Source organism: Molossus molossus, unplaced genomic scaffold (genome assembly GCF_014108415.1).
Source record: "Molossus molossus isolate mMolMol1 unplaced genomic scaffold, mMolMol1.p scaffold_m16_p_11, whole genome shotgun sequence".
Classification (NCBI taxonomy): domain Eukaryota; kingdom Metazoa; phylum Chordata; class Mammalia; order Chiroptera; family Molossidae; genus Molossus; species Molossus molossus.
The window spans coordinates 83,515,528-83,534,194 of NW_023425346.1; the positions used below are offsets into that span (position 1 = coordinate 83,515,528).

The 18,667-nt window shown below is 39.9% G+C and overlaps 1 protein-coding gene and 1 non-coding gene across 2 annotated transcripts in view; one reads left to right on the forward strand and one right to left on the reverse strand.

Annotated features, from left to right (window-relative positions):
- MAP2 (microtubule associated protein 2) overlaps positions 1-18,667 on the forward strand; it is a 283,366-nt gene that overhangs the window by 49,388 nt on the left and 215,311 nt on the right. The gene's annotated exons all lie outside the window — the stretch shown is intronic.
- Positions 14,850-14,955, reverse strand: LOC118625880. The gene has a single exon (XR_004958741.1). It is a non-coding gene; the product is annotated as a U6 spliceosomal RNA (small nuclear RNA).

Here is an 18,667-nt window from a genome sequence, read left to right on the forward strand (position 1 = left end):
GCCGCCTTGCAGGCCGGTGCTGTGCGTTGTGCACCAGTGTTACTTTCTCTGCTTTCAGATGGTAGAGCTGGAAACAGAGAAGGCGGTCCCTTCACTTTCACTTACACAAAACAATGAATGGTAGAATGGCGAAAGGTTCTGAATAACCTTACCACGTTTGCAACTTCTTATGTGACTTAAACTATTTCAGAATAAAAAGTTATTGCAACAAAGAGGACAACCAGAATGATGAAATATGAAGAAACCAAACCGTAATACATAGTGTGGCTCTATCTTTAAAAGAATCGGTTAAAAAAATAGAGACAATTGAACATAAAACAAGTTTTTTTTCTTTCTGTTGCTTTAGCTCCATGCACGGGAGGCTTACTCTATGTCTAACATTTTTTTACAGTTGTACTTAGTGGAGGAAGAGAGAGCATTAGGTTATTCTTTAGCCAAAGCAGAGTGGATGTTAAGTGGCTATTTAAGTCTGTCCCTGTCTATCTAGGTTTCCTTCTTTTCCACCTCTCTTTCCTTCTCCCATCCCTCCACGCTGACAGTTCTGACATGAAAAATGTCGCTCGATTAATTCTCTTGCACTAGGGAAGTGCCACCCAGGCTGAAGGTTAGCAGAGCCTGGTTTGAATCAGGTAGGTGGGGGAGAAACAAACAAAAAGTCATGGTGAACATGTCATTATTGCTATAGTTACCTGTGAATGAAGGACATCAGGTACAGTGGTTAGGAGCCAGGCTGCTGGAATCAAGCAGCACAGATTCAAATCCTGACCATGCCCCTTTCCCATGACCTTTACTGCCTAATATTCTTATCTTTAAAGGGGGAGGTGACCATAACATTATCTATGTCATAAGTTTATTAAAAGGATCATGTGAGGTAATATATTTAAAATACCGAAGGGATTGCCCAGTGTAGAATAGTTCGTGTTTAAGGCAAATGCTTAGCATGGCCAAGTCTTCAAAATGCTTCTTGATATGGGAAATACAACTTGGAAGGCCTCACTTGAGAAGAACATGAAACGTGAACAGAATGAGTCTGCTGTGTCGGGGACACCCAGCATCACAGCTCCTTTGTGTCTCTCATTGCACCGTTCATGTTCCCATTGTATGTCAGGCAGGTACATGTTAATAATTTAGTTTCTGTTGCTGTTTATCATACATTATTAAAATACCAACTTGCAGTTGCTATCTTCGACTCACTATATGGTTCTACCTGTTATTTTGTTAGTAAGTTTCCCATTTCTTTTCTAGATTTATCTAAATATAAATTATTTTAATGATGTCCTGGGATATTTGTCCTAAATTTTAAAGGAGTTGCCCATAGTTTGACTGGACATCTTCTGTAAATGGGATGAAATGAAATAGGCTTTATAGACTCTTCAGGGCATGAGACAACTTTGTAAAGAAGTGTCTAGCATTTACCTAGTCACACAATTATAATAAAGTGTTCTGAATAATGAGAAAAAGGAATATTAAATTCTGATATCCTACCAGTTGCTGAGTCATTTTCAAGTTACAAAAGCAAGCGATTATTTTCTTGAAACAGTTTTGCAAAAGACATACATCTCTCATTTCTATAAGGCTCTGTATCTAATGAGAATCAACAAAAGAAGAAATTCTATAGGTTTTTGTTAAAATTGGCATAGGTGTCTGCTGAAATAATTTTACTAATGCTATAGACAATTTATAGAAATCTTCATTATAACAACTACATTGACATTTACACTATTTCGTTAATGTAAATATATTTTTAAGTTATATAACTATTTGCTTAATGTACGGAACCTGTGTCAACAAAGATAATTCTTTGATTGATTGTCCAGGACTAGACAACAAAGAAAGAGTGTAATTGCTCAATTCCTCCACCCCTTCCCCACAGCTGTCTGCCTGCTCTCTCTCTATGAGTCTGTCTCTATTTAGCTGTTAGTTCATTTTATTCATTTAGTTCATCCACATATGAGTGAAATCATCTGGTACTTGTCTTTGTTAACCAGTGTCACCCTAATAAATGCAATAAAAAGGGAAAAAATGAATTAATAAAAAGAAAACTCAAAATCCAAACCTCAAGTATATGGTACTTAGGTTTGCTTTGTTAGTTCCTATCTGTTAAAGGAACAATGCTGATCTCAGAGAGTTCTCTGAGCCAAAAGCATAATACATGGATGAGTAATACAAGCTTGGAGCCAACAGATTATAGAAAAATTCAGAGATTGTGGTAATTAAACACAGTGCATCTAATTTCTAGTTAGAGGTGGAAAAGAGCATCACTTTGCACTATATAAAACAATTATTTTAGTTGTCAGTGTTCTGTCAGCTGCCCCCCCCCCCCCCCCCCCCCCCCCCGCGCACGCGCGCGCAAAGTAGCCAAATAAAAATTTAAATTTAAGTTTGTTATTTAAATCTTTAAGAAAGACCTGGTAAATTATAACTTCTCTCAGCCTCGACAGATGAAATCATCATACGTTGCAACCTTTTCAAATTGTACATCAGAATAACATTGAGTTGCTAGTAGGAAGCCTAAATGGTTTTTGTGTGATTAAACTGCGGAACCTGCTGTATTCCTGCTGCTGTTTCCCGTGCTTTCCTTGAGTAAGTCATATACATTTCATTAAGGTGTAACAGACGAAGCTGCGTTTGACATTCGTCACGGTTTTTCTCACCGTTCTTACTTTACAAAATACATATTGCAATAGCTGATAGGGTTTTGGTGAAGTAGGAACATTGGCCTTGAATAGTTAATAAAACTTGAAATCAGTCCACGATCACTCTCTCAAAGGGAACGTGTGATCACGTTCTGCCACAGGTCAGAGTCTTCCTTAGAAAAAGGGGAAAATGAAACTTTAGAATACGATAATGTCGTCTCCTAGACTAGTAGACTCAATTGGTTACATAACCAATTGACTTGACTCACTGGAACCTTTTATTCTATTTGGAGGTAAATTACTAGATTCTAGTTTGTACAGGGACAATAAGACTATGGTATACTCTTTGTTCTTATACATTTAAGTTTGAATAGTGCTGAATTGCTGGCTGAGTCTATGAATGGATACCTGGTAAAATATTCAAATATGCCTACAAGCTAGTATTGCTTTATTTGTTGTTGGAATCATATTATTTGCTTTAAAAGGTGACTTGCAATGGAGATGATCTAAAGCTTTTTTTTCTTCATCACATACTTATGTTATAGTCCACAGGCAGGCATTGACCAAACATGAACCTGCTTTATATATCAGTGAAGACTAATTTGAAATTAATAAGATTTGCTCTCAGTATTTACCCATGAATAATCACAATCTTTTACCTATAAATAGAAAGAAACTTAAGTGAGTTTAAACTAAAATAAAAATAAACAGGAATGCTACTGGTACAGGATGGCAGGACCCAGATTTTCGCATGTAATCGTTACATCAGTCTTGTCCTTACTCTTGCGCTCACACACGTGTGTTCTCTCTGTGTCTCTGTGTCTCTCTCCTTCCAGCCCCCCGTCCCTCTGCCCTTCCCTCCCTGCCTCATCTCTGTGCTCTCCTTCATCTTAAGTCCTGGCTTCATCCTGAGGTGTTCTCTCCATGTTGAAAGATAAGCAGGAGGTATCTTCAGGCTTACCTGATTGTAGCACATAGTTAACCCAGAAGAAACGAGTCTCCCCTGCAGCATTCACGTATTAGGGAAGATCCTCTTTGGTCTTTGTCCCAAACTGTGTTGCTAAGAGGCTGACTTTGAGACAGAGTTGAACTTTCAGGATATTTGTTGGATTCAGTGTCTGTGCAGGAGAGAAGAAGGAAACTGGATTGGGCAGAGGGAGCAACTGAGCTGCCCTGCCAGCCCAATGACAGCATCCCTCAATGAAAGAATGCTTTTCAGAGTTGCTTCCCACCGGTGAGGATGACTGGGTCTTTACATCCCTCTATGAAGTCATCATTGGATGTGGGCCATATTAGGGAAGGGAGACAATCTCTGAAGATTGTCTGAGCATCTCTACTGACAGCCCTTTCCACAGCTGGGGCATAAGTCTTTCAGCAGAGTATTATAGTGTTCACCCAGCCCAGTTCCCAGATGTCAGCCAATCAGTGTGTCCAGAGAATACTGTCCATGAATGGACCTCTCCTGTCTTATGGCTGAGGCTGGGGTGGGATTAGATTGTGTGTAGTCAACTCCATCTAAAGCATGTAAAATTGGCTTCTACAAAAAAGGTGAATTCAGCTCCAGAAGAAGCAAGGGAAGTGAAATACCTATGCATATATGAAAATCCTTGAGTCAGGTCCCTTAACTTTGAAGTCAGGTTGTCGATAAGTGTTTAACATAAAGGGAAGAATGGTAGTAGCTTTGTATTCAGAACCTAGAATTTGGATATGTTTTAGTTGTAAACTTATCCTCTCCTTTGTTAAGCATTTATTAGCTCACAATATAATATAAATAAGAAGACAGCTAGCTTGCATGAACTTCTTGTTCATATAGAGTTTATGATGTTACAGTGTTTTCTGAGTTAACATATATAAGAATCCTATTTGTTTTCAAAATAATGTATTCTAATGCATATGAATAAACTTATATGACAATGGAATTTATTTTTCTTATATAGAGCATGTTACAAGGGAACATTATTAGAAAAAGCTGGGGTTAAATTATTGACCAAAATCTCAAAGACAGCAGTACAATCAGTATTGACGCCCAATCTATTTATACTTAAAAAGTAATATTTGTGGTTGCATTGATGACATTGATCATGTCTTAGCTCTCTTACTAAATTACAGCTACTATTTGAAAGCAGAATGCTATGCTTGCCTTGTACCTCTTAGATCACTAACCCTACACAATGCTTACATGTAGAAATATTTGCATAAGTGAATGAGTCAGTAAGTTAATTGTACTGATTAAAAAATAACAATCATGAGAAGTGACGGCTTATATTAAGTAAAGTGGTGTAATCATCAGATTCAATGTCGACTTCATTGATTTTAGTGTTAGCTCATTTTAGCCTATTGAGTGAATCTTACTAAAAACTAGGTAAACCTTTTCCCATTGGGCCCATGTGGCAGCATGTGTTTAGGTTAATATATTGTTAGTAAAGCCAAGCATCAGTCATAAGATGTTACAGAACGAAGGACATTCATTTATTGAGCCTCTATTGTATGCCAAATTTTTTATTCTGCTCTGAACATACATTATCTTATATAATCCTCTAGTACTCTGGGCAATAGGTGTTGTTATTTCCATTTTAAAGATGAGAAAATGGAGGCTCCAACCTACTGGTACACTAACTGGTTTTTAAATTGTAGGGTTCAAATATGTAGTGTTGGCTCTTTCCATTGTACCAGCTACCTTGAATTTTTGTTTGTTTCTGTAAGATTAAACAATGTTTGTAGTAATAAAATTGGAATACTAATATACCACATGATAGTGGCCTAATTAAAATAAAAGGTCTACCTTTACAGAATCATAGCTTCTTTTTATGGAAATATTACTACCTTAAATAGGTGATGATAATCTTGTTATTCCTATGATTATTATCTTATTATTGATGTAACTGCCCTATCAGTTAAGGAGTGGATTTTAATATCCTTATTTTGTTTTATTTTTTCCTTAAACTCTTTTTTATTTATTTATTTATTTTTATTTTTTATTTTTTTATTTTTATTTTTTCCCACATCTTTATTGTTGGATGTAAAATGTATTACAGATGTTCCACATTTTTCCCCCATTGACCCCCTCCTCCCCCCTCCCGCCCCCCTCCCACCTTTTCCCAAACTATTGTCCGTGTCCATTGGTTATGCATATAAGTTCTTTGGTTTATTTCTTCCCAACCCCCCCCCCCCAACCCCTTTCCCTTTGAGGTTTGTCAGTCTAGCAATGAATTTGTGCTTCTTAATCCCTTCACCTTTTTCATCCATTCCCCCAACCCCCTTCCCAACGGGCAACCAACAATATGTTCTCTGTATCTATGAGAATGTTCCTGTTCTTCCTGTTCATTTTGATTGTAGATTCCATTGTTGATAGATATGTATTCATTGCCATTTTGTTTGTTCATACATTTTATCTTTTTCTTTAAAAAGACCCTTCATCATTTCATATAATAACGGTTTGGTAGTGATGAACTCCTTTAACTTTTTCTTGTCTGGGAAAGTTTTTATATGTCCATCGATTCTAAATGACAGCTTTGCAGGATAGAGTAATTTTGGTTATAGGTTCTTGGTTTTCATCACTCTGAATATTTCTTGCCACTCCCTTCTGGCCTGCAAAGTTTCTTTTGAGAAATCAGCTGACAGCCTGATGGGAACTCCCTTGTAGGTAACTAGCTGCCTTTCTCTTGCTGCTTTTAAGATTCTCTCTTTGTCTTGAACCTTTTGCATTTTGATGATGATGTGTCTTGGTGTGGGCCTCTTGGGGTTCATCTTGTTTGGGACTCTCTGTGCTTCCTGGACTTGTATGTCTGTTTCCTTCACCAAGTTAGGAAAGTTTTCTGCCATGATTGTTTCAAACAGGTTTTCGATTTCTTGTTCTCTCTCTTCTCCTTCCGGCACCCCTAAGATGTGAATGTTGGCACGCTTGAAGTTGTCCCAGAGGCTCCTTACACTATCCTCATTTTTTTGGATTCTTTTTTCTTTTTGCTGTTCTGATTGGGCGTTTTTTGCTTCCTTATATTCCAAATCGATGGTTTGCTCCTTGGATTTACGTACTCTATTATTGAAGCTGTGTAAACTATTCTTTATTTCAGTTAAAGCCTCCTTCGTTTCTAACTGTGCAGCGATCATTTCTGACTGGTCCTTTTTTATGCTCTTGAGGCCCTCACTGAGTTCATTGAGCATCCTTATAAGCAGTATTTTGAACTCAGCATCTGTTAGGTTGCTTATCTCCATTTCGCTTAGTTCTTTTCTTGGGGTTTTGTTCTGTTCTTTCATTTGGGACCTGTTTCTTTGTATCCTCATTTTGGCTGCCTCCCTGTGTTTGTTTCTGTGTATTACTTAATGAGAGGTATGGGGCTCGCTGAGAGCCGATGCTGCTTGTTTGAAAGAATTTAGAAAAAACCTGAAACAGGATCCAAGACAGGCCAATCCTATGGTTAAGCAAGTAGCAACAGCTTGGGTGGGCTTGAAAGTTGTGTGGGGCGGGGCGGGGCCTCAGGGAGTCACCAGGGCGGGGCTACCAGTGTGAGCCAGGTTGCTGGAGTCCCAGATATGGCGACTGTCTGCCGCCCCAGGGAAGGGCTCACCAAAGGAACAAAGGCCTCTGACAGCACGTTTGTCCCGAGAAAACCCCCTCTCCAGCCCTCGCTCCAGTGCCAAACAGCTCAGTTCTTCCCTGTGTGTCTCTGGTGCCCCTCGAGCTGCCTCCCCTCCGAGCTTAGAGGGAGAGAGTCCGGTAAGTCCGTGCGCGGGCCCTTTAAGGAGCTGCCTGTGGCTCCAGCCAGGTCAGCTTCCCTGAGCCTCAGTTTCTGCTCGTTTTTCCAGCCAGAAGTTATGGGGACTTCTCTTCCTGGCACTGGAATCCTGAGCTGGGCACCTGGTGTGGGATGGGGACCCCTCAGTCCTCAGGAAGGACCTTCCCAGCCGCGGGAGCCTGCTCATTTTTATCCGCCACACTTGGGTGTGGGACCAACCCGTTGCGCCGCCGCTGCCGCCACCCCTCGCGCCGCCGCCCCTCCTACCGGTCTGGATGTAGCTGCTTTTTTTTTTTTTTTTAATTCCGTAGTTGTGGGACTTCCATTCAGCTTGATTTCAGGCGGTTTTGGATGATGGTTGTTCTGTAGTTTTGTTGTAACTTGGATGTGGTTGTGGGAGAACGTGATACTGCATTTCCCTACGCCGCCATCTTGACCGGAAGTCCTATCCTTATTTTAGAACCGAGAAAGAGAAACACAAATTACAAGTTCACAAAGCAGTGTATTTAGAAATAAAGTCATGAAGGTATCCTTAGGGTATTGTTAAATCTAAATTATGATACCACACTAATGACTGAAATTCTGTTTTCAGAGTATTTTTCCTTTCTTTAACTGAGGTATAATTGACATAAAATATGTGAGTTTCAGTTGTACAACTTACAGTGATTCCACATTTGTGTACATTTTGAAATGGTCACCACAATAAGTCTAGTTAACATCTGCCACCTTACAAAGTTAATACAGTATTATTAACTCTATTTCCCATGCTGTACATTACATCCCTATATAGACTATTTTTCTTAATGCAGGAAATTAGTACTGTGACCATTGAGAAAAAATATTTTATAAAGAATATTTTGCAATCATTTTTCTTATATTTTTTATTCCAAGATATAATTCATGTTCATTAAAGAAAACTTAACACTACAGAAAAGTAAGAGACATCTAAAAGAGAAAAATTTCAATATTGAAAATTATACTTTGTTTTAGTGTTAATTTTATTACTAATAATTATACCAAGAGTCGATGTCACATTTACCCTTCGTTGAAAATAGTTTCCTCAAACCCCTTAATGTGTTTTGTTGGTATAGTATACCTATTAAGGTTCCTGTTTATATACAAGAAAAAAATGCATTTTGAAATTTATGGCCAAAATGTCATAATTCACTGTTCAATGTCCCTTATGACAATGCCAGAGTTTGTAGTCATCTTTTGAAAAATTTTCAAGTCACATCAGCATGTTCTGCCTTCAGAGAGCACACACCATTTCCTTGTAACCATCTTTTCATCAGGGGAAGGTTAATAGAATGCACGGAGCCCGGAGCGGCGCGTGACAGCTGGGGGAGTCTTGTCGGGGCCTCGGAGCCCTGCCAGAAGGTTGTGCAGCCTTCGCAGCCAGGTCCCTTGGCTCTGCCCAGCTTATCATCCCATCTGGAGACTTGGGGCTGGACCTCACTGTGCTTCCGACAGTGAGATGACCTTAGCACATGCCTTTCAACTCCTGCAGCTTGATTCTCTTTTTCCAAGTGTGAGAGTAAGGGCCCTCCACCCTCTCATCTTCCTAAGTATGATACCAAGAAAAATTTCTTTGCATTTGGAAAAAAATGATTGTAGCTCTTCTGTGGACTGTGTTGTGTTGACTGTGCAGACAGTAAACTGCCTGCCCCTCCGAGAAGCAGGAAGCAAGCTCCTTCTCCCGGCACTGACTGTTTACTGGTATGTGGTCAGTAGGTTACGTTTCAGCACCAGGAAGTCCGAGTAGTTTCTCTGATGCATCATTACACAGACTCTTATCTTTCTCAGCAAGTTTACTTGGGAACGAATCACTGCAAGTCCGGGAACACTTCTGTGTTTCCACGCTGCCTTTCTACCCACTTGGTCTTCTTGACCTGGGATGGCCAGAAAATAATGCCCCTCATTTACTTAAATGTCCCTTGTCAGCCATTAGTCAAAACAGATTCTTGTGAGAGAACTTAAGTCTTCAAGCTCAGTTCCCAACGTCACGCTAAGACGGGCAGAGGGAAGCACAGTGGCGATTGTGCAGCATGGCTGTGACCGCGACGCACACAACAGGAGCTGGTAATTGGCTTCCTCATTACAGGCAGGGAGAGGCCTCTGACTTTCTCCAGCTGCTCAAGAGTGAATACAGTTACTCTGCTGTGGCCCCGGGTCCATCAGTGGCAAGGTGACTGGCTGTGCAGGTTCCTACCTGCTGTCTTCCTGTGGATCACACGGGGCAGCCCTCCTGGGGCCCGATGGTTGTCAAAGCTTGTTTCCTCCTCGGCTGAAGACCCAATGTACCAACAGGAATTCTGTCAGGGGTGATTGTAAATAATTTTGTGTCTGGCCCAAGCAAGAAGGTTTAATCAATTCATTATGGATGGGTTACAGAACCCACCTTCTGTAACTTCTTTTTTTAATTATCATTATGTCAAAAGTTTGGAGAGGAAGCATATGTTATTATTTGGAAACGTTTCATTGCATGACGATATGAAAAATTAGGTCATTTGTTTTTCTTTGTCTTTCGACTATTTTCTTCCTGACACGACACTTGACACTTCGACAAGCTAACCATTGAGGACAGCCCATCACTACATATTACCTTTCACTGGGAAGCAGGTGTCATACTGAGAGTCAACTAACTCTAGGCCAACAGAGGTATTTTAGTTTACAGGATTAAGCAAGACTATATGAAGAAGAACTTAAAGTCCTACAAATGTAAGATGCTAGTTTTAGTGTTGGCACCAGTACCACTAAGACCCCACACTAGTTCCCAAATTGTACTTTTTGTGTACTTTCAGAATTCACACGAATATGTTACCTTGACACTTTTTAACTTAAGGACAGTTGTAGGTCAGGGTTCTGCTGGTTTAAATGTTCCCTTTGAAAGAGCATCGGGTTAGGGTCTAGTTTTCTTGCTTTGATACATGTAATTTTAGCTTCTACTTCTTTCTTGCAGCTGAAATTGGAGATAGAGAGGCTCCCAACCACCATTCATTCATTTGCCCCTTACCCTGCTTTATTTTCCTCCCAGTGGTTATGACTCTCTTACGTGTTTGTGTTTTAATAGAGGAATACAAGTTCCAAAAGGGCAGGAACCTTGTTGATAACTTACTGGCCACCATTATATCTCAGTCCCTAGAAATGTGCTTGCCATGAAGAATGTATTCAAAAGTCATTTGTAAACAGGGTAAATAGCTCACTCCTAAGTGTACTCTGTTTGCTCGGGAAAACGGGCTTAGAGTAAAATAATAATGAAGCTGTGTCTGGGATCACAGTCAGGCCATAAACAGTCCACGTAGCTGTGCAGCAGTAATTCAGCTATACTAAGGATTAAATGGGCAGGATTAGGAATTTAACCACCATTTGCAGTATCTTCCATGTAGGTTTAAATAAATGGCCGCAAAAATGTATAAGTTTATGACTACCTGTATGTGAATTATTGGGAAAAGATGTACAGTTAATTTAAGCTTTTTCATTTTGCTATAATGCTTTTTGGTCCATTGCTACTTTGGGGGAAATTAAAGCTTTAACCCTTGATTAGTCTAGTTGAGGGACAATGGAGTCTGAGAAAGTATTTACTACTTAACGTGTGGTAACAGCAGCTCTGTTTCCTACATTAAAGCTTTTAGACTTACAGGAAAGCCTAACTTTTGCTACAGCTACGTTTGCTTCAGACAGGAGTTCTCATTGTTGTGTATAAATTCTAACCTTTTTATTTTCCTCTTGGTCCCTTGTATATAACATGAAATGCAACACGAATATTAAAGTAGGTGAAAATGTTCTTTATAATAGTTCTAAAGTCAATTGTTTTAGACCTCTTTTTGGGATTTGCAGCTTTTAATTAAATTATGCTGGAAATAGCTATAACAACATATATAGGAGTTAATACACTGGATTCACCCTAGAGAAAGCCTCTACCTCTGAGAAGTGGGTCCAGAAATGTGTGGAATGCTCCAGTTTGGCTTGTTAATGCCTCACTAGAGTTTTCAGGAAATTGGAGCTTTGGGGAACAGATTTACTTTATTGTTTAAGGATTGCCGATAGCTGTTTTCCTTTGAAACGCGGGTTTCACTGAGAGGACCAAACGACCTTTTGGTAGGGCCAGGAGAACGTGTACTTTCTGAGCTGGAGAAAATCCAGGTTGTGGCATTAATCTTTAAAGACATCTTGATGTTGGACCCAAGAAACATATTGCCTGTTTGATGGATGCCTCATCTGTCTCCATTTCAAAACTCAGCTGTAAATCCAAGTATTAATGAGACGGAGCTCTAAACAAAGATTTTGAACAAATAATAATGCATTCACTTTACTAAAACCATTTTAAAGGAAACCAGGTTTTAAAGACTAGTGATGTGAGCGAGCAGATAGGTTTACACACTGCAAGAAATAAGCTTATTGGCTTTTGCAGATTCCATCATCACTCAACTGTACTACCTCATTATCAAAATAAATGCAGTGTTATTCAGATGCATTGCAGGTCTCAAATAATTCATACTACTTACTGCTGTGTTTCATCATAGGCCTTGCCGAAGTTAACTTCTTAAACTATGTATATGCCTAACATTGCAAAATAAAAATCACAAAGAAGAAATAAAACAAAAGGACTTGGGACGAGACTATAAAAGACCTTTTTGCCATGGATGTTTGAGCTAGTTTCAGCAAAAGTTTTCTTAAAAAATAAATACTGCCGTCTTCCAAAATTTTTGTACCACTATAAAAATCTTAGAGAAAGAATGACAGAATGGGCTCTTTTCATTTCAAAAAAATTTATTTGTTTTCTTATCGCTTCTAAAGCATGCTTACCCATATGGTATCTGCCTGAATTTGAGTATACCGGAATTCCTTGAGGAGTTATGCAGTGAGAAAAAACCATCAGGGTACTAACATAAAAACAAACTATGAAAAAAATACAGTCAGTTGACATTTGACAGTATGGGGATTAGGGGCGCTGACCTCTCACGTAGTCAAAAATCTGCATGTAACTTTTGACTCCCCCAAAACTTAACTAATAGCCTACTGTTAACTGGAAGGGAAACTTACCAATAACATAGTCAACAAATATTTTGTATATGTCTTATATACTCTATTCTTAAAATAAAGTCAACTAGAGAAAAAATGTTAATAAGAAAATCTTGCCCTGGCTGGTTTGGCTCAGCAGTAGAGTGTTGGCCCATGGACCAATGAGTCATGGGTTCGATTCTGGCCAAGGGCACATATCTCGGATGTGGTTCATCCTCGGCCCTGGTCAGGGTTGTGCGGGAGGCAACCAGTTGATGTGTCCCTCTCATGTTGATGTTTCTCTTACTCTCCCTCCCACTCTATCTGAACATAAATAGAAAAATATCCTCAGGTAAGGATTAAAAAAAAGAAAATCATAAGGAAGATACAATACATTTATAGTACTGTACCTACTTATTGAAAAGAATCCACATATAAGTGGGCCCACACTTCCAACTTAGTTGTTCAAACCAGGTACTCCACGTTCCTCCCACATCCCAAAGCCGTGCAGGTTGGGTGCATTGTGTCTGAACTGTCCCGGTCTGAGTGAGTGTGGGTGGACGTGGCCCTGTGTGGGAAGGGCGTCCTGTCCAGGGTTGAGTCCTGCCCGGCACCCTGAGCTGCCAGGACGCTCTGGCCACCTGTCACTCTGAACAGCAATAAGAGGGATGGAACCATTTTCCTATTTGTTTCTATTCATCTTTCTTAAGTGTATGTGCAGCTTACATTTGTTTCAATGTTTAATACTAGATATGTTTTAGGTTGTTATTTAGAAGCTTGGTGATGTTTCTGTGACCAGAAACAGGGTCTAGGATCTTAACTCTTTTTTTTTAATCTTCATCCGAGGACATTTTTCCATTTTTTGTTTAGATAGAGTGGGAGGAGGAGGAGGAGGGGGAGGGGGAGGAGAGGGAGGAGGAGGAGGAGGAGGAGAGAGAGAGAGAGAGAGAGGGAGGGAGAGAGAGAGAGAGAGAAACATCGATAATCGATATGAAAGGGACACATCGAGTAGTTGCCACCTGTATGACCCAACCAGGGCCGGGGACAAACTGCAACTGAGGTACATGCCTGTAGTGGGAACCGAACCCAGGTCTCTCTGGACTGCAGGCTGATGCTCTAACCGCTGAGCCAAACTGGCCAGGGCTTAACTCTTGTTTATATCAATTAGCTGATGATACCAGTCTTTCGTCTAAAGTCGTAGTTTCCAAAAGCCTGTTGAGGACTTTAGGTGAGGAGTTAACTGTACTGCAGTTTTCATAAAAGACATCCCATGGCCGAGTCATCTGAGAGCTATTCACTTTATTTTTTATTTTTTTGCATTCAATATTATTTTGTATTAGTTTCAGGTGCACTGCATAGTAGTTACATAATCATATACTTCACAAAGTTGTCCTCCCAAGATTTCAGGTACCCACCTGGCACTACACATAGTTATTACAATATTATTGACTATATTCCCTATGCTGTAATTTACATCCCTGTGACTATTTTGTAACTATCAATTTGTATGTCTTAATCCCTTCACCTTTTTTTAAATTTAATTAATTTATTTTTGTTACAGATGTTTCTCCTTTTTCCCCCACTGATACTCCCCTCCCCCCACTTCCCCGCCCTGTCCCCAGCTTTGTTGTCCATGTCTATTGTTCATGCACACATGCATATAAGTTCTGTGCTTTATCTCTTCCCCCACCCCCTCTTCTGGGATTGTCAGTCTGTACCCCACTTCCACGTCTCTGGGACTACCCCGTTCCTCAGACTGTTATGTTCACTATATTCCACAAATAAATGAGATCATGTGATAATTTGTCTTTCCCTGCTTGGCTTGTTTCGCTTAGGATAATACTTTCCAGGTCCCTCCATGTCATTTCAAAGGATAAGAGAGCTTTCTTTCTTACCGCTGCATAGTACTCCATTGTGTATCTACCACATCTTTTTTATCCATTCATCTGCTGATGGACATTTGGGCTGTTTCCAGATCTTAGCTATTGTAAATAGTGCTGCTACAAACATGGGGGTACATATATTCTTTCTGATTGATGTTTCAGGCTTCTTAGGGTATATTCCTAGAAGTGGGATCACTGGGTCAAATGGCAGTTCAATTTTTGATTTTTTGAGGTAACACCATATTGTTTCCCATAGTGGCTACACCAGTCTGCATTCCCACCATTAGTGTACTAGAGTCCCCTTTTCCCCACACCCTCGCCAACACTTATTGTTTGATGATTTGTTGATGGCGGCCATTCTGACAGGTGTGAGGTGATGATACCTCATTGTTGTTTTAATTTGCATCTCTCTGATGATTAGTGATGTTGAGCATTTCTTCATATGTCTCTTAGCCATTTGTATGTCTTGTTTGGAGAGTTGTCTATTTAGGTCCTCTGCCCATTTTTTAATTGGGTTCTTTGTCTTCCTTTTGTTGAACTGTATGAGCACTCTCTATATATTGGAAATTAACCTCTTATCTAATATATCATTGGCAAAGAATATGGAATGCTTCACGAATTTGCATGTCATCCTCGCTCAGGGCCATGCTAATCTTCTCTGTATCGTTCCAATTTTAGTATATGTGCTGCCGAAGTGAGCATAGAGCTATTCACTTTAAATGTGTACTAATTATTTCTAGTTCCTGCATCACTTGTTCATTCTTGCCCCGGATTGTGACAGTAGGTGGGTGAATTAGCTATAATTTCCCAGCATGGAACTGGTCCTCCTTAACTTAACCTTTGTCTCTAACCATTGCTACAGCAGCAACAGAGACATGTCAGAGTACAGAATGTTCTATGAAGAGGCATACCTAGTACCTGGCTTCCTATGATATTGTTTTATATGAATAATACCAAGTCTAGAGGTGAAATTAGTTGGAGTGCCCATGATTCAGCCTCTTTTTCCGGGCGGTGACTCATCCCACATTTATATATCCCTGACTTTGTGCCATATGCCACATTAAGTGTGTGAGATACAAACATGGTTTTGCTGGGTCGCTGACCCAGAGCAGCCACAGCCTGGGCAGGCAGGATATGGCATTCATTAGGAACAGTGTGGGCTTACACACAGCCCATACTCTATCAATGTTATAGCTGTCTCTCAAGGCATAATGTGATTAAATATTCAATAATGTGGGCTGGCTGGACAGCCTAGTGCTATGATTTGGAATATACACATACACTTCTGATTCTATCTTGATATATTTTAGCCCAATTATATCAGCACAATTTTCATTCCTTTTTGCTTTGTTTTAATTTGAAGAAAGATTTCACTCTTTTTGCACATCACATAAAGTCATATGCTCCATGAATAGGTTAGTTGTCTGATGACTACCTTCCCTTAATTATCTGTAGGAGACTCAAATATAGTGTGTCTAAAAATGCCTGTCATTCGCTACTCTTGCTCAGCAACCTGATCTTCCTTCAGCCGTCCCTTTTTCTAAGAATGACACCATCTTTCTGGGAGTCTGTCTCAAATCCTCAGAATTCTCTTAGCTCCTTTTCTCTGTCCTGTGCCTTTTGTAACCAACCAACCACTAAGCTCCATAGGTTATACCCTCTGCCGTAGACGGAACTGTGTTGAAGCCCTAACCCCAAGTGCGAGTGTGCTCAGAGAGTAGGCTTTTAGGAGATAGTTAATGTTAAATAAAGTCGCAAATGTGGTGCCCTAATTTGACAGTGAACATGTGAGGACACAAGCCAGGCCCCAGGAAGAGGAGGGCTCTTAGTAGAACCAGGTCAAGCTGGCACCCTGATCTCAGACGTTCAGCCTCCAGAACTGTGACAAAATACATTTCTGGTATTCAAGTCACCCAATCTGTGGTATTTAGGTATGGCAGCCAGGATGGACCAAGATACTGGCCCTGCAGTAGTTACAACATTCTTCCTCCTTTGTATTGAAACTGTCTCTACCTGAGTTGACTGGTCATTACTCACATGAACTTCTGAAGGAGAAGTCTATTCTCCTTTAATCTCTTCTCATCTCTGATCCAATCTACACAGTGTTGTCAGATTAAATGTCCTAATTATGCAATTGTTGAACATAGAACCTTCGGTGGTTCAATTTAGCACACAAAATTAAACATATTTAATTATATAACCTACTCAGCTTGCCATTCAAGGTCATTACTCCCCATACAGACCTAGCCTAGCCTTTCAACCAATTATTGCTCTTGTGAGTTACTCGAGCTAGGTAGTACTGCAGAAGGTTTTCCAAGCATCCCCCCCGGGCTTTGCTTCTTTCATTACTTTGTTTCTGCGGAGTTCATTATCTGAGTTGGTCTCCTTCCCATTCCATCCCCACCAATCAAAATCCTTTGCCTCTTTCAAGGCCCAACCCAAATGCCTCTTCTGTGAGTCCTTATCTATATAATAGGATTTAATTTTCTTCCTTCTTTGATCTCCAGTAGCTCTTTCCGGGTATTTCTTTGTGACAGCAGGCATGATCTGCTTTGTGTCATGGCCTTTGTCTTTTCAAGGCACCTCCAGCCACTAGATTTTAAGTAAGCTCTTTGATGACAAAGAACTTTGGGTGCCTGACATATTAAACAAATGATATGAAAAAGAAAACTTCTCTATATTTTAAAAATATAAACATAAACAAATAAAACACTTAAATTTATTTTATAAATAGAATTGATTTTTAATTTGCCTTGCAACTGCGGTATTCCCTAAGTTTGTATCTGTAAAAGGCAACTCAACCAGTAACTTTTCTATTACTCATATGGTAACAGTTTCTGTGCATTGAGACTTGGGGGTCACTTTCAGAAGGGAGAAGCACCGGAAGTGTGAAAGGTGGCCTTTCAATTGACAATTGACCTTCATAATCTAATAGCTGAAATATGTGTGATATTTTCCAGTTTTATTTCTTGTGAGGTCTAATCAGGCATACTTAAGCTTGCTATAGGGTTTATAATTTGATCTGACCATCACAATGTGATTTATAACACATAGGTATGAGATCATGTCTCATTGGGGGAAAAAAAGAAAGAAAAAAGCTTTAGCAATGAACTCTCAAGATTGTTTTCTGACACTTTTTTTTTTTTGTGTGTGGAGAAAGACACATAGAGGATGGAGAAGCGGTGCTTTTAAAATGCTGATAAATTAAGCTTCCTAGGAGCAGATAGATGCTGAATCCTACTGATAAAAATTTTATTTGAGTTACCCTGAGCACATTGTTTTGCAAGATACTACACAAAGAGTCTTGACCTGTGTGTTTGAAATGGCAGCTGTTCACACTGAGGACTGAGCCTTAGGGCTACATAAATCTTCGCTATTCTGTGCCTATTTGCTCAATGATTGGGTTGAGAGAAAGAAACAAAAAGCCCAGAGAGTTATTTACAGAGCAGCTGCTCTTGGTGCTGCAAATGAAAGTGCCCTCCTTAAGATGAGAAGAGCAAACAAGCAAAACCCCCAAGAGAACTTGATTCCACCAGGTAGAAAACAGCCCTTCTGCCTCAGAACTTTGTCTTCATTAAATATTTTTGATGCATTAAATATTTTGGTGAGGCAAGGATAAGATTTTGTTTTCTTATTTCTGCCCAAAGGGGAATTTTCAGCTATTTCCTGAAATTTGACAAAGCACCAGAAAAGCACGACCCTGAGCACAGAATGTCCACTCATTTAACAAATGCTTGGTGATGCTCTTCTCTCCCTAAGCCTGTGGGTTCAAACACAAGCTTCTGTGTCTAAAATAGCACTAATATTTTGCATGAAGTTTGTATTTGAATTCTGCTGTATTGAAAAAAAAAACAAACTAAAAGTTTTGCGGATGGGACTAGGTTGAGGGACAGTGGTGAGACAAGTTGGAATGTTTCCTCAATTATGAAATATGAAGACTGGGTTTTGAAAATCTCCACAAGAGACCATTTTGTTTTTACTATGAAAGTATATATCGAAAGTGCATGTAGGAAAGAGAAAGCCCGGCCTGTGTGGCTTAATGGACTGAGCGTCGCCCCATGGACTGAGAGTTCGGGGTTCGATTCCCAGTCAGGGCACATGCCCAGGTTGTGGGCTCGATTCTCAGCAGGGGGCATGCAGGAGGCGGCCGATCAATGTTTCTTTCTCACAACGATGTTTCTATCTCTCTCTCCCTAAAAAATCAATAAAAACATATTTAAAAAAGAAAAGATAAAACCCAATCTCTACAATAATATTAAAGATATCAGGACATTGATCTAGTACGCCAAAGGGCTCTGGGCAAGAATGGCTGTGGTCTAATGGTAAACTGAGGTTAAACCTGCACACAAACACACATGCAGTGCTACGTGGTCTTTCCAGGAGCCTCCTTCTCTTGGGAATGATTACTGACGGT